The sequence below is a fragment of the Taudactylus pleione genome, unplaced genomic scaffold (assembly GCF_031769625.1).
Source record: "Taudactylus pleione unplaced genomic scaffold, aTauple2 ptg000066l, whole genome shotgun sequence".
Lineage (NCBI taxonomy): Eukaryota > Metazoa > Chordata > Amphibia > Anura > Myobatrachidae > Taudactylus > Taudactylus pleione.
In genome coordinates, this window is record NW_028284468.1 from 34,532,078 (window position 1) to 34,549,601 (window position 17,524).

Consider the following 17,524-nt stretch of genomic DNA (forward strand, 5'->3'; position numbering starts at 1 on the left):
CTGCAAGCAGTTCAGACGCCTTTCGATGTACTCGATTAATCTAATAAATAGCGGAGATGACGTATGATGCGAGTGGCCAGGGGGCGTCTTTACAAAATAGCGAGCGCATGTTTCGATCGCTTGCTCAGACATAGAGGCGTCAACAGACCGCAAAGAGCGAGAGCTCAATTTAAATAGCAGGCCCCTTTTTCTGAACGAGCGAGCGCAAATAGCGTCCGGCTCTGAATCAGGCCCTTTGTTCCAACTCTGGGTCAGACCCGGAATTTATGTGGAAAAGGGGTATGACAGAATTGTTTAAATCACAGTTTCTCAAACTCGGTCCTCAGGACACCAAACAGTGCATGTTTTCCAGGTCTCCTCACAGCATCGCAAGTGAAATAATTAGCTCCACCCGTGGATCTTTTAAAATTTATCTGTGAGTAATGAATGCACCTGTGCACCTGCTGGGTGACCTGCAAAATGTTACCTGTGTGGGGTCCTGAGGACTGAGTTTGAGAACCACTGGTTTAGATCAATCAACGTTAATATTATATTCTATGGGTTATTTCCAGCACACTGATAAAAATATACAGCAGTAGACAGTGCAGAATTACCAATCTAGTTTATTTCTCCATACAAGCTCCATTTGAGTTTCAGATTTGTATTTTTGGATGCAGAGTCTGTATTGCTGTATAACGACATTATGTTGTAACATGACAGCAAGATCTGTCTTGCAACACACAAATAGTACTTTCCAGTACAAAAACTATTTTGTAACAATGGATTATGTCACACAAATAATGTTCTAATGCACAAAACTGGTTTATAATTTATAGCACATTAAATTAATTTGTGGCACAAAACATATTTTGCGGCACACAAAATGTGGTAGCACAAGCTCTATGGCAAAAAAACATTAATTTTATAAACAAATAATAGTTTTTGCATTACAAACTAAAGGCTGGATTCAATTAGGTGCGGTAAGTTCTGTTTTTTTCGGTAAATTATCGCACCCGCGATAATCGAATAGTGAGAAACAGGCAAATAGTTTCCACCATCTTAGACCAGGTGAAAAAAAATGCAAAAAAAATATTTTGCCTAAAAATATAGGGATTTCTTTCAGAACCCTTTGAATACCCCCCCTAATGATAAATTACCCCAATAGTTTTACGTAATTCGCGTAATTTGTCAAAAAATGTCTGGTCAAATTTTGGGTGAAACAAAAACCCAATGAAAATGGGTTTAACGTATTGGGTCAGGTATTTTGGGGGGCTATATGGATGCATCAAGTTTTTCGAACATTGCACATGGTTGCAGCGGGCATTTTTTTATGGTTTTTTAAAAGTGCGCTTTTATGACATGAAAATATACTTGCAACCATTTTAACATACCCCCAATTTACGTGGAACAGTAATTACCTCGAAAAAAATGCTTTCTAGAATTTTTTATAAACATTTTTCAAATATGCAAATTACAGCCAACCGATGAAACTTAAGTACCCTAAGTACTTTAATTACGGTCAATAATACACTTCTAAATTAATTTCCGATGTTCGTCAGCCATTTTTTGGGATACAGACGCAATTTCCTGCATGTCCTGATTTTTTCCCCTATTTTCACCTGTTTTTTTATTGCACCTACCCGTTTTTGCCTGTTTTTTGCCGAAAACAGGAGCGTGAATGCGATAATCGTCCGATAACGCCGGCGATATTATCGTACCTAATTGAATCCGGCCCTTACTCTGTAACAGGTTTATATTTTGGCTCAACTAATTCTGTATAGGTTACAGCTTCAATTATGCAAATGAACTAACTAACAAATGGCATCTTTTGCCAGAGAGTTTCTATCTATCTCATCTAAAGAAAACAAAAAGAAAGAAACCATGAGTCTTATAAGTTTTGCTTTCCTGTAAATGAAGGCAGCTACTGTACTGTAGCTTTCAGTTTCTGTTTGCATTGTCTGCAGATCAAGAGACCTGAGTTTCTTTTTTGCTTGAGCCCTTAGCACAACCTTTGTTATGATAAGCAGATGTTAATAATTACATCTGGCTCATCCATACATCTGATTTAACGACAATTTTTTTTTTCCATAATCTGCTGATGCACAGGATTGCAAATCACTATTTTTTTATGCTCTGCATATGCTAAATAACTAAGCTTTTAAATCAGGTCAAAAGTGGTTTGGTGCTGCAACTTCTGAATAAGAATGTTTTTGGACAAAAAGCGACTTGACTTACTGTATGCACTCCCCTGATAAAGTCTGCTTAAGGGTAAAATGTGCTGGAGCTAGCAGAGGGCCCCTTATACACTGCGATTCCAATTGTGATTTTTCAATTGGGTCTTACGCTAGATAAGTTGACTTTTATACCAAATATAAAACAAAAATTATGTTTGCATATTACACTATTTGCTAAATTCTTTCATTTCATATCCATCCACCTGGATGAAGAACCCTTTGAAGGTCCATAAACATTATTTATTACCAGTTATTTATATAGCGCACACATATCCTGCAGCGCTTTACAGTTGGCCATTCACATCAGTCCCTGCCCCAGTGGAGCTTACAATCTATTATCCCTATCACATGCACACACATATACACTCTAGGGTTAATTTTTGATGGGAGCCAATTAACCTACGAGTATATTTTTTGGAGTGTGGGAGGAAACCGGTGTACCCGGAGGAAACCCACGCAAGCACAGGGAGAATATACAAACTCCACACAGTTAGGGCCGTGGTGGGAATTGAACCCATGACCTCAGTGCTGTGAGGCAGTAATGCTACCTTTACACCGTATGTGCTGCCCTACATACATAAACATACTGTTATCCAAATGAAAAATATGTACAGATAAGACGAAGACGAAAAGAACCCTTAAACTACGCATTCAAGAACATATAAGGAATATCCGGAATAAACTGGAGGGTCATGCTGTGTCGAAACATTTTCTTCTTCATCACAACTCTAATCCAGAGGACCTTACTTTTAAACCCATTGAACAGGTGCTCTTGGGAGAGAGAGGAGATCTAGCAAAAAAGTTATCTAAAAGGGAGATGTATTGGATTTTTGAGTTAAGAACACTGGCACCACTCGGATTCAATGATAATTATGAAATCGCACCTTTTATATAAGAAGATTGATGACTCCGACTTAATGTCCATATGATATGGGATATGCTACTGTAGAAGCTATTTCCTACAGTCAAACCATTTTTCAAACACCCAATCTCGTCTGCTCTTGGTAATTAAGTTGAAATGGGCCCGGTCAGTACTTGGATGGGGGACCTCCAGGGAATACCGGGTACTGTAGTTGTAAGCAAAGTGCACAGTTAAGCATAATCCCTGGAATACCATGGTAAAATCGGAGTAAAAAATCGGAAGAAAGATATGAAATAAGAAGCATTTCCCAAGATCAAGGCAAATTATGTTGGAACAGAGACTTCTCAATAATAAGCATCTCCTAAGATCAAAGCAAATAATGTTGGAATCGAGACTTTTCAATAAGAACAGCCATTCTACTTTAAAGCCTGGATTATAAATTTTTGAGTGAAGAAATTAATATTTTATCAATATTTTATTGATTTTTTAAAGCTTTTCCTGATTCTTTTAATACAGTTCTCAAGAAATTTATATACATATATGTGCCAAAAAATTTTCTAAAAGAATTTTTTATAAAAAAAAAAAATTATTTTTTTTTAATAGATATTTTTATACATATGTATTTATTATAAAATACACTATTAGGTTTTGTGGATTTAGGATATTTACTTTATTTGCTATCCCCTTCTCTGAAACCATGTGGTTTTTTAAGAACATCCCCCCCCCCCTTTTTTTTTTTTTTTTTTCTTCTTTTGTCTTTTTTCTTTTTCCTTTTCCTTTAGTATAATATGTTGAAAATAATCTTTTGGAACAATTAGCTATATAATTGTGGATTGTCCTGATATATGTTTATATATAGGCATACATACATGCTTTTCTGAGTAGTTGTGACTAGTTATATAAAGTTTTTGATCAGCTATGTAAATCTATGTTTCTATGGGTTTATATAGGTGAAAGACAATATAGGTCTTTCCCTTATTAGGATGATTATTTAATAAATATTCTAATCCTTCCCCCTTCTTCTTCTTTTTATAGCTGGAATTAATTGAATATTCATTCCCTAAGGTTTTGCCCAGAGTTGCACAGGTTAATATAGGAGTGCCGGAGTTTTAAATATGGCGGCTGGTTAAGAAGTATCCAGAAAGATGGCCGTGGTTACAAGATATCCTGAGGTGAATAGGATCCATAAAGATGGCCGCCGCCAGGAGGCACTACGCATGCGCAGGAGCAAAAGGATAAGCGGAAGTACCGTATCCTGGGAGCGGAAGCATGCACCTCGACAAGCACTATTAGCGCGACTGGACGAGTCGCACTTTAATGACGCGGCTACCAGATCGAAACCCAGGGTGGAAGTGCGTACCTATACAGCACTGTAAGCACGACGCAATGAGTCGCGTGTTTGGTGATGACGGGATCACAAGACTGAGCATCAGGGTGGAAGTGGCCGGACTTCCAAGACAAAACTGGCCTGACTTTTGGGCGGAAGTGATGACAGCCTGCAGTTTGTTATTCAATTTATATTTTATAAAACTACTAAATTACATGCTTTTAGGACTGATGGACATAACGTGACTACAGAATATATAGATTCACTGTAATATATCAGTAATAAGGAAGATATAAAAAAAAAAAAAAAAAATTACTGACAGGAAGTGATGTCATAGTGAGTGTCAATTGTCCCTATTAGTGGGGTTTATAAGCCGGAGGGCATTAACAGCTAGGTATCCCCTTGATGAAGTCATAGATTGACAAAACGCGTTGGGAGGGCTGATCATACATCCATGAACTCTTCAATTTCTGTTTTATCTAAAAGATAAGCTTTTTTCAGTTTATTCCTCCTTTTTATCCTATGTATATCATTTATTGCTATGTTTTTATGTACTTTTCATGATTGTAGGTGTCATATTTATGAATTAAATAATTTTTTTAATATTTAGATATATTCCTATTATTTTAAACACATATTTATTCACTTGCATATATTATTTATTGAGGTTAAATTATTCACTTGGCACTTTATGTGTTTATTTCTGCACTTTGTTTTAAAACACTACATATGAATTACTAAGCGTTTTTCACAGATTTACTGAATTATTTAAATAGTTAATAGAGTGTACTAAGCACTTTTGTCGCTCACATTTCAACCTTTGTGTACAATATGTACAGATAAGCTTACTTTTTCATTATTCCTTAATATTTTTTTCTAATTCCACAATTTATTCAATTGCACTAAAAAACTGCATTAGGTAGGTGCCTGCTGGAGCTATTACCACACCCACTATGATGTGGCTATGCCCCAAGCATGACGCAGTCATGCTCTCCACCCCAATTTAGGCTGGTGCTATATTGGGAGGTACAATATGTACTGTATAGGCAGTTTTATCATGAGCTGTTTTGTGTGAATACAATTACCTTCTCCTTCCTACATTTACCACTGTAGAAGAAAATAGGCCTAATTATCAAAGTATATTTGCAGGATATCCTCAAATATGAAGTATCCCCTGAGTGTACGTATGTGGGTCTGCAGGAGATATCTGCTGAGATCCCCTGATTTTATTAGCAAAAGCAGCCCCCATAGTTTCTTATACAGAAATATCAGCACCTAGTGGTTACCGATGAGGCGCTGCCTAGTAAATTAGCTGCTGTATAAAGTGGAGGATGGTCAATACTCTCAAACAGGAACATTTATAATAGAAAAAAACACAGCGCTCAAAAATCAAACATATACATACAGTTTATCTAAACATATCACAATTTAATAACAATAATAGTCATGTGCACAAATACAAATACATAAAAATGTATAAATGAGCTGTATCAATGCAGTAACAGACAAAATCAGGGTATGAGAATAATAATAAAAATGTGACCAATCCACAGGGACAGAATTAATGTCCAGAAAGTAGCACTTGTTCAGGGAGCATATATCCAAATAAAATTCTTTGTTGCAAAGAAGTAAATGGTGCTTAGTTTGAGAAATGTCCAGCAGGAAGTAATACGTATTTACCGGTTCCATTGTCCATACAATATTGTGGGGTCCTTTAGCAACACCGGCAAAGCTTTTGCAGTAGAAATCGGCCCCTATGGCACAGGTCCGGTCCGCTAGTAAATAGACAGCTGTCTGTGGCACCAATGGCAAAGTAGGATATGATCCTGCTGAATATTGTACAGTGGAGGGTAGAGCAGCCAGTCCCTAACGCGTTTTGCGATCTTTCTCACTCTCCCTGTCAGACTTTTCACCACTCTACAAAACTTCAAACAGGCTGTCAAGACCCATTTCTATATCAAAGCCCTCCAGCTCTCACACTAACCCACTGCTCCATGCTTCTTGCTCACTGTCCCTCCCCCTCGGTGTCACCCAGTGGTGCACGCCAAGGGGTTTCTGAGTACCCATAAACCCCCTTTGATGGACCAAATGTTTTTTGAGTTGAGCCACGCCCAGCGGCCCGCGATAAGAGCCCTGTCCCCTGGCAGCGGTATGTAGTGATTTGCTGGTCTGTAGGGGAGAGGCGGGGCCAATATGATGCGATTTTATGAGAATCTATGTGTATATTATATATATATATATATATATTTATATACATATTTATATTCATCTATATATATACTATAATATAAACCCCTACGAATCCTGTGTTTGTCTCTGTCACCCATGTCTGACTGCCACTCCCTTTAGAATGTAAGCTCTCACAAGCAGGACCCTCTTCCCTCCTATTCTTTTCCTTCCCTTACTTATACCATCACCTACTTACTACAACGTCACATAACCCTTGGGTGCTACCGCCCTGTTGCCTACTCGATTATTATAACCGCGGATACAGCAATGTTTATATCATGTCCTTTAATGTTCTGTACTGTTGTCACTTTTTCTTGTTTTGTTCATCCTGTTACTGTATATATCCTTTGTAAAGCATTGCGGACCCCTTGTAGCATCATATAAATAAATGATAATAACAATAAATGGGAGGACTAGAGCAGGAAACTGTGCTTTCTAGGCATTCAGTTGGGGGATGTCCAGTCATCCCAGAAGCCGGGCACTGGATCGCCCTCAGTATGGCCCTGATGGTTAGCTTGCAGGGAGAGTATAAGATATGAATGTGGTGCAAGTAGGGATTGGGGATAGGTTACAAGGCAATGGATAGGCTACTATTGGTAAGGGTCACCAGTTGTATATCAATTGTTAATTGACATGCTTGTAAATACACAAAGCATGCATATGTTACATGTAAGAGCTACTGTAAAAAAAAGTACAGACAGCAGGTAAGAGAACAGTTTAGTGTGCAGGTTTTAGAGTCAATTTAAATGAATGAACTAGAGAAATATACTGTCTGTCTAGTACCTGATCCGACTAGTTTTGAGACCAGCTAACATTACTCCATATAGCACATACTGTACAGATAGTCTTACATTTACAAAAACAAAGAACTAAAAGATAGATAAAACATTTTATTGTGTCCATTCTGATTGGGCACAGGACCACTGCAAAAAACAACACTTTGTTATGTACAGAAAGTACAGAAGTAATAAATATAAGGTCCTTTGTCAATCAGATCTACAACTTTACTGTACTGTATATTTAGTGGTCATTGATAACTTTGTATCCCTAATAGTTGTCTTCACAATCATGGGCAAATATGGAGAATCATACAGAATTGGTGTAATAGATGTTAGAGAATTTACTCATGAGCTTAATTCGGAGCAAAATGTTATTTTACATTATTACTTTATTTTTAAATATTTTCATGTACTAATCTAATCTAACTAAATAAACCTAATTTTATTTATAAGCTTTTCATATAGAAAGTTCTATTTCTTTCCTTGTTGATATGTGAAAGGAATATTCCAACGAGGCTTTTTTCATAGAAGTGGATAGAATAGAATTACAGGATTGGAGCATGGAGGGGAGCTCATGCACTTCACTTGTTATTTCTCTGATGCTCAAAAGCGTCAACCAATTAATCTATGAACAATTATTGAGGGAAAATGGCCGCAAACCTAAGAGGACCCTTCTCTGGCTGTTTGTGTGTACAGCATTCCCTCAATCTGGTGGCTAGTATAAAAATGCAGACTCCTCCCTCAAATCTAGAGTGCAAAGCAGAAAACCAAATTGGTGGCTAAGTGGCAAAGGAATCTTACAATCTACTGGGTAATGACCCCCATTATAGTATAAAGAAGTAGACTTCCAAGTGGCTAGTATCATAGGCGAAACTAGAGATCTGGTAATGGGTGGTCCCAGTTTTAGCACCATGTTAGATATTGGAAAAAAAACACCAGTGGCGTCCATCCCCATGGAGTTACCCGTGCTGGCAAAAAAGGGGGCGTGGCCTCTTGAACAGAGGGCGTGGTTACTTGAGAAGGGGGAATGGCCTCGCAGCCCGAACCCCAGTGGTCTGGTGTGTGGAAGAAGTACGGGTGAGCACTGTGCAGTGCCGGCTCCCTCACACTATCAGGAGCCGAGTGCTGCATTTGATGCTACAGTGCAGAATCCGGCACCTGTCATCTTGGTGTCACCCCTAGGTGGGTTTTTTTACCAACCCAGTCAGTTTGAAAGTATTTTCTTACTTATACAGGGACAGCCAGGCCAGAAGAGCTTTGACGCCTAAAGCGCTGCCTACCTTGAAGCTATGCGACCGGGTCTTAGCAAACTCTATCAGCAATCCATCCTCAGGTCCCTCTGTGGTTCTCCAGGCTCTCTGTGTCTCTTTATCTCCAGGCCTCCATGTCTCTCTATTTCCAGGCCTCCTTGTCTCTCTCCATCCTCAGCACACCCTGGGCCTCTCCATCCCCAGGACACCCTGTGGCTCTCACCCTTATTCCACCAGCCCCAGTGTGTATCTAAGCCCCATTCCTCCTCCCCAGTGTGCATCTCTCTACCCCAATCCCCGACCCCAGTGTGCACCTCTCAGCCCCAGTGTGCATTCCTCTGCCCCAGTGTGCACCTCTCAGCTCCATTCCCCCAGCCCCAGTGTGCATCTCTCAGCCCCATTTCCCCAGCCCCAGTGTACTCTTAGCCCCATTTCCCTTGTCCCAGTGTGCATCTCTCTGCCCCATTCTTCCAACCCCAGTGTGCATCACTCTGCCCCAGTGTACATCCCAGTGTGTATCTAAACCCTATTCCTCCTGCCCCAGTGTGCATCTCTCAGCCCTAGTGTGTGTCTCTCTGACCCGGTGTGTCTCTCAGCCCCATTCCCCTAACCCCAGTTTGCGTCTCTCTGCCCCACTGCCCCAATCCCAGTGTGTGTCTCTCTGCCCCAGTGTGTCTCTAAGCCCCATTTCCCTGACCCCAGTGTACGTCTCTCTGCACCAGTGTGTCTCTAAGCCCCATTTTCCAGACCCCAGTGTGCATCTCTCTGACCCAGTGTGTGTCTCTCAGCCCCAGTGCATCTCTCAGCCCCATTCCCCTGGCCCCAGTGTGTCTCTCTGCCCCATTCCCCCAGCCACAGTGTGCGTCAGTGTCATTCCCCAACCCATGTCACCCCAGCCCCGTGTTAACTCCAACCCCCCAGCCCTTTGCAGTCAGCTCCAACCTTCCCCCCCAGCCCCCTGTGCAGTCAGCTCCAATCCCCCCCAGACCTGCACAGTTAGCTCCACGCTTCCTCCCCAGCCACCTGTGCAGTCAGCTCCAATGCCCCCCTCAGCACTGTGCTCAGCTCCAATCCCACCACCCCCCTCAGCACTGTGCACAGCTCTAATCCCCGCTCTCCCCTCAGCACTGTGCACAGCTCCAATCCCCGCTCTCCCCTCAGCACTGTGCACAGCTACAATCCCCCCTCCCCCATCCCTCCTTAGCATTGTGTACAACTCCAATCCCCCCTCCCCTTAGCACTGTGCAAAGTTACCTGCTGCTTTGTTGTTGTGCTGCTTGTGGGAAGAGCTGCTGCTGGGCATGTGCAGCAGCTCCCCCAGTGGCCTTTTTTTTTTAAGCAGACTAGGCTAATGGGTGGTCCTGTGCACCCCCAGACCACCCCCCAGTTTCACCTATGGCTAGTATATGAAGCAGTCCTACGGTATGATGTTTAATGTACAAAGTAAGTATCAAATCTGGAGGCTACAATATATACAACCAATCTGGTTGCAAGTGATCTGTACATATCCCATGTGTTATAGGAAATACATACCTCCCAATGGTTCTGATATTCCAGGACAGTCCTAATTTGCAGGCTGTGAAATGGGCAAAGTTTAGGCAAAAAGATGGTGTATTTGGGTGGTTTGGGAAAGGTTTTGGTAAAATTGGGGCAGAGTTTGGGTGGATCGGGGATGCAGTTTGGGGTGGGCCTATTTTGTCCTTTTTTGTCATTTGTAAATGTTGAGAGGTATGTTAATGGAAGATTTAATTAACAATGAGCTGTGACTGGTTAATCGTGCCAGGCAGGTAGTTAATTATACACAATGGACAGCTTGGCTTCTGGAATCCACTGTACATATTCCTGACACTCTTAACAAATATGAGCACCAACATCCATCGATAGTTGCTAATGGCAGCTAAGAAACTACTTAGTGAAATAGCCAGCAGAGCAGTCTCCTGGCAGTGCCCCTTCACACCCTCCAATCGACTGATGCCCCCATTCAAGACCACTGGCCTGTAGAGCTCTGATTGCAGCCCGTAACTCTGCCCATTATGGTGAAAAGAGAAAATTCAGTTTTTATTGCTATTACCTCTCTGACACATATTTTCTGTCGTGGTGTATTACACAATTGTGGTCTTTGTACTATAAATAGGAAAGTTTCTAATATTTATATAATGCATTTTTTCTATGTAATTTATGTACCATTATCTGATGCAAAAACTTTTCCTTACTAATATTTGTAGTGAGAGGCTAGGACTCTGGGGGTCATTCAGACCCGCTCGCGAGCGCAGGACGCTCGCAAGCGGGTCGATGGTGCGCTACTGCGCATGCGCACGACGGAGGGAGCTCCGTTGTGCGCATGCGCGAGACCCGGCTAGCGATGGGATAGCCATCGCTCCGGGTCTCGCACCAAAGGGGGCGTGCTGCCGATGTTGATTGACAGCACGCCCCCTTTGGTGGGCGTGCCGGGGGCGTGGCTGCCAGACGAAGGCGTTCCCATGGGAACGCCTACCGTCTGAAGCCGGCCCCACTGACATCAGTAGTGATGTCAGTGGGAGTGATTTTGGCTCTGATAGAGCTAAAATCACTCCAGGGCTTGCGGTAGCGAGACCCTACCGCAGGGTCTCCGTCGCAAGCCCGATGGTCGCGATGGTCTTGACCATCGCGACTATCATCATGGACGCTCGCTATAGCTGTGGGTGGTCACCCACAGCTATGCGAGCGTCCAAGAGGCCGCTCCATTTTCATGTAGGAGGACCCTGATTCAGAGCGAGCGCTCTGGTCAGAGCGTCCGACTCTGAATCAGGCCCTCTGTCCCCAGCCAGGGGTGTGTCACCCACGCCTGAGGCAGGTAATACAATATTATTCCTTGGATCCATTACACAAACTTAATAAACATTTATATTAGTGAATGCCCATTGTCTGTCAGTGGTGACCCCAGCAGCAGTTCCCAGCGACTGACAACAAAGAGAAAGTAAATATATCAATGCAAATTGCTAATGTTTTTATATAGTTCTTATTTGTGAGCTCACCGTGCAGGTTCTGTGATTGTGATGGCAAGATGTTTCCACTCTTCCCCATCTAACTAGTAGAAAGACTTCTCCTTCTCTGTCATTTCCCTTTATATCATCTTTCCTGAGGCTGCTTGGTAGTCATGTGGTCACTTTAACATCTTTAATTACCTATGTTGGCCATGTTAGATGAGGGTAAGTATGTATACAAACAAATAGCAGCCAGGCTGGAACACAAATCCAAAATAAAATGCCTGTAAATACGTTTTTGAAATTCTATTGATACCTACTATAGAACATATTTGTTGCAAATAAAAAATGGCTGAAACATGGGCTCAAGTGAGACATAAGTGTATGTGACATGTGCCTGGGGTCAGCCAATGACACATGCTATTGTAGCCACATATCATAAGATAGTTGCTGGTTGTACCGTCCCTGCATGTGCTTGAGTGACCGCATCAGTCTCTTCACTCCTGTGCCAAGACTCCAGCGCATGTGAGGTCTACAGACCACGTATGCACCGCTGCCATTGCCGGGAGTTCCTCCGAAACCCTCTACCAGTCATTTTTGCGATATGTAGCCCATAGGCTACAGCAGCACAACGCCATCTTTAGATGGCGTGAGCTGCAGGGGCCAAGCTCCGGAATGCTTCATATTCTAGAGCTTGGTAAATCCAAAAGCATCATATACCCCATAGAAACCTACGAGGGTTGTGGCTGCTCAGAGTCGTAACCAGTGGTCGTGGCGCCCAATGCAGGCCACGCTTCCTCCGCATGATGTCATCTGGAGGCAGTGGGGCCACGAACGCCGGGAATTACAGCAATGCCCGGAGAAACCTCAGAATGCTCCGGGGGCTATTGGGGTAGTGGTTTGCAAGACTGAAGTATCCTACGGAGGCTCCAGGGAGTCCAGGCACCACTGCTACAGAGATTCTGGCTGCTGCTGCAGGGTGCCTGGAAAGACACCCTGCTAGCCAGATGCAGGGGCCGTGGGTGAGCGGCGGTGCAGCCCACAGAGCTCTGCGCTCTGTGCGGCCACCCCACTGGCACACCCCTAGTTATTGCCCTGTGGCTGCTATCGGAGATATCTGCTGCAGTCTTTCCATAACACATCTGGGGGATACTAATTATTTGTGGTTATCCCCCGAAAACAGGTGTTTTCTTTGCAATATGCCGCAAATAGTTAATGATAAATGGGCCCTTTAGAACCATCTACAGGTACAGCAAGAATATATGTACTTAAAAAGTTATTTTTGATCCCATAATCCTGTAAGCGTAGATGTGAATGACATTTCACATTCCGAAACTTTTTAATTGCTGAAGTCAAGGTTGTTCCTGAGCTAATATACTGGGGCTAATTACCGCATTTCATCACTGCTTCTAAATGCTGAAATATCATGTAAATAATATTTGATATGCAGCGGGGTATGGATTGTGGTAAGCCTCCACTCTAACACAAAGAGTTTAGCACTGATAACAGAAAATTACAGTTCTACAAACTGGAAAAAATATCTTAACCTGTTTTAAAAATGAAGCGGTGGGAACTTAATAAAGACTGTTACTATTATTTCTCTATGTCGTTTTTCAGTGAATTTATTTTCTATATTAACAAAATATTATCTTGTATTACACATATACAAAAACAACACCCAAGACTCCTATTTATAGAGTAGATTAGGAACCAAAGCAGATGCTAGAGCTGCTAGAAGTGAAGCATAAGCTTTGTTGAGGTGATGGTGACTTTCCGGAGTGATTAGGAGCTGTAACTTGGGGTTTGCTTGGCCTCCAATCCAGAGAATGGTCAACAACTGTAGCTGAACTGCTGTTACCAGTCCAAAAAAGAAGATCCGTAGGGGTCTACTTATTAAAGTGAGCAGATCCTAAAGGTGTTTTCAGAAGAACCCCCTACTCTCAGGCGAAGAGTATTTATATATATATATATATATATATATAGTGTGTGTGTGTATATATATATATATATATAAGTGTATATATAAAAAAGTGTATATATATATGTGTATTAGGGGTGTGCACCGGCCACTTTTCGTGTTTTGTGTTTTGGTTTTGGATCTGGATCTTTCTTCGTGTTTTGGATCTGGATTGGTTTTGCCAAAACCACCCTTCCGTGTTTTGGGTTCTGGGTTTTGTGTTTTGGATCTGTATTTTTTTTTAAAAAAGCATAAAAACAGCTAAAATCACAGAATGTGTGTGTTTTTCTGCTCCTATGCTATTATTAACCTCAATAACCTTAATTTCCACTCATTTCCAGTCTATTCTGAACACCTCACAATAGTGTTTTTATATCCAAAAGGTTGCACCGAGGTAGCTGGATGACTATGCTAAGAGATACGAGTGGGCGGCAACACACGTGGTCCATCTAGGAGTGACACTGCAGTGGCAGACAGGATGGCAGTTTGAAAAACTAGGTCCCAAACAGTACATAATTCAAAGAAAAAAAAAAGGTGCAAGATGGAATTGTCCTCCCACCCACCCTTATGTTGTATAAACAGGACATGCACACTTTAACAAACCAAACATTTCAGCGCCAGGGTCTGCCACACCACTGTGGCTGAAATGATTGGTTCGTTTGGGCCCCCACAAAACAAGCTGGCAATTAATCTGTCCCTGCACAAACTGGCTCTACGGAGGAAAGATGTCGTCCTCATCCTCCGATTCCTCACCCTCTTCAGTGTTGTGTACATCCTCATCCTCACAGAGTATTAATTAGTCCCCGCTGGAATCCACAACCACAGGTCCCTCTGTACGTTCTGGAGGCTGGTCTCCCTGGAAGAGTTGATAATTCATTTTATGAACATCATCTTCTCCACATTTTGTGGAAGCAACCTCCTACGCCTTTTGCTGACAAGGTTCCCGGCTGCACTAAACACTCTTTCGGAGTACACACTGGAGGGGGGCAACTCAGGTAAAATAGAGCCAGTTTGTACAGGGACCTCCAAATTGCTTCTTTTTCCTGCCAGTACAGGTACGGACTGTCTGACATGCCTACTTGGATGCTGTCACCGATGTAATCCTTTAACAGACAGACACACGCTTGTCGCTGCTGCTTTAAGGATGCAGGTGCGGCTACAGCCCACACATTTCACAAAGACAGAAAAAAAGATTATTTTATTTTGGTTGGAGCGCACTTTGGGGGTTACACCACCCTTTAACAGACAGACACACGCTTGTCGCTGCTGCTTTGAGGATGCAGGTGCGGCTACAGCCCACACATTTCACATAGACAGAAAAAAAAAAGACTTTTTTTATTGTTTGTGGAGCGCACTTTGAGGGTTACACCACCCTTTAACAGACAGACGCACGCTTGTCGCTGCTGCTTTAAGGATGCAGGTGCGGCTACAGCGCACACATTTCACAAAGAGAAAAAAAAAGAAGAATTTTTTTATAGTTTGTGGAGCGCACTTTGAGGGTTACACCACCCTTTAACAGACAGACGCACGCTTGTCGCTGCTGCTTTAAGGATGCAGGTGCGGCTACAGCCCACACATTTCACAAAGACAGAAAAAAAAATAAGAATTTTTTAATTGTTTGTGGAGCGCACTTTGAGGGTTACACCACCCTTTAACAGACAGACGCACGCTTGTCGCTGCTGCTTTGAGGACAGTATCATATGCAGTGACAGTAGACTTGTCAGAAATTGTTGGCACGTCCTTCAGTCCGGACCAGATGTCCAAACCGGCCCTTGACTTATGACACAGGCGCACGCTTGGCGCTGCTACTGTGTTGCTGCACGTGCGGCTACATCGCACACAAGTCACAAACACATAAAAAAAATATTTTTAATTTTTTGGAGCACTTTGAGGGTTACACCACCCTTTAACAGACAGACGCACGCTTGTCGCTGCTGCTTTGAGGATGCAAGTGCGGCTACAGCCCACACAATTCACAAAGACAGAAAAAAGAATTTTTTATTGTTTGTGGAGCGCACTTTAAGGGTTACACCACCCTTTAACAGACAGACGCACGCTTGTCGCTGCTGTTTTGAGGATGCAGGTGGAATCTAGACGGGATTTGGAACCGGGGACACGCTACCTCCATCAATTGTCTAAATCCCACTGCACTAATGGCGGATACCGGACCCACGTCTAACACCAACATAGCAGTCAAGGCCTCAGTTATATGTTTTGCTTCAGGATGACTGCTGTCATACTTCATCCTCATCGCTAGGGACTGTTGGAGGGTCAATTGTTTAGTAAAAGTGGTGGTGTTCCTACTTACTCTGAACAACTTCCAGCAGCAGCAACAGCACTAGGAGGAAGTGGTTCTTGATCTTTCCCTATTTTATTTTCATCAGAGAAAGTTTGGTCCTCCATTTATGTTATATTGATATATACGTGCCGCTAAAGCGCACACAAACACAGAAAATATTTTTTTATTTTTGCTGGAGAGTAGTGCACTTTGTGGGTTATACCACCCTTTAAGAAATGAGCCAGCCGGCTCTTTACTTATGGGACACAGGCACACGCTTGGCGCTGCTCCTTTGTTGATGCACGTGCAGCCACAGTGCACACAATTCACAAACACAGAAAATATTTTTTTATTTGGTTTGTAGTGTACTTTGGGGGTTACAGCACCCTTTAACGGTCAAGCCAGCCGGCCCTTTACTTATGACACAGGCGCACGCTTGGCACTACATTGTTGATGCACGTGCGGCTACTGTGCACACAATTCACAAACACAGAAAATATTTTGTTATTTGGTTTGGAGTGTACTTTGGGGGTTACAGCACCCTTTAATGGTCAAGCCAGCCGGCCCTTTACTTATGACACAGGCGCACGCTTGGCACTACTTTGTTGATGCATGTGCGGCTATTGCGCACACAATTCACAAACACAGAAAATATTTTTTTTTTTGGTTTGGACTGGAGTGTACTTTGGGGGTTACAGCACCCTTTAACGGTCAAGCCAGCCGGCCCTTTACTTATGACACAGGCACACGCTTGGCACTACTTTGTTGATGCACGTGCGGCTACTGCGCACACAATTCACAAACACAGAAAATATTTTATTTTTTAGTTTGGACTGGAGTGTACTTTGGGGGTTACAGCACCCTTTAATGGTCAAGCCAGCAAGCCCTTTACTTATGACACAGGCGCACGCTTGGCACTACTTTGTTGATGCACATGCGGCTACTGCGCACACAATTCACAAACACAGAAAATATTTTTTTTTTTGGTTTAGAGTGTACTTTGGGGGTTACAGCACCCTTTAACGGTCAAGCCAGCTGGCCCTTTACTTATGACACAGGCGCACGCTTGGCACTACTTTGTTGATGCACGTGCGGCTACTGCGCACACAATTTCCAAACACAGAAAATATTTTTTTATTTGGTTTGGAGTGTACTTTGGGGGTTACAGCACCCTTTAACGGTCAAGCCAGCCGGCCCTTTACTTATGACACAGGCGCACGCTTGGCACTACTTTGTTGATGCACGTGCGGCTACTGCGCACACAATTCACAAACACAGAAAATAATTTTTTTTTTGGTTTGGACTGGAGTGTACTTTGGGGGTTACAGCACCCTTTAATGGTCAAGCCAGCCGGCCCTTTACTTATGACACAGGCGCACTCTTGGCACTACTTTGTTGATGCACGTGCGGCTACTGCGCACACAATTCACAAACACAGAAAATATTTTGTTATTTGGTTTGGAGTGTACTTTGGGGGTTAGAGCACCCTTTAACGGTCAAGCCAGCCGGCCCTTTACTTATGACACAGGCGCACGCTTGGCACTACTTTGCTGATACACGTGCGGCTATTGCGCACACAATTCACAAACACAGAAAATATTTTTTTTTTAGTTTGGACTGGAGTGTACTTTGGGGGTTACAGCACCCTTTAACGGTCAAGCCAGCC

General features: G+C 42.7%; 1 pseudogene; it reads left to right on the plus strand.

Moving 5' to 3' along the window:
• The first annotated feature begins 3,170 nt into the window (after positions 1 to 3,170).
• LOC148534575 (5S ribosomal RNA) lies at positions 3,171 to 3,289 on the plus strand (annotated as a pseudogene).
• The last annotated feature ends 14,235 nt before the right edge of the window (positions 3,290 to 17,524 follow it).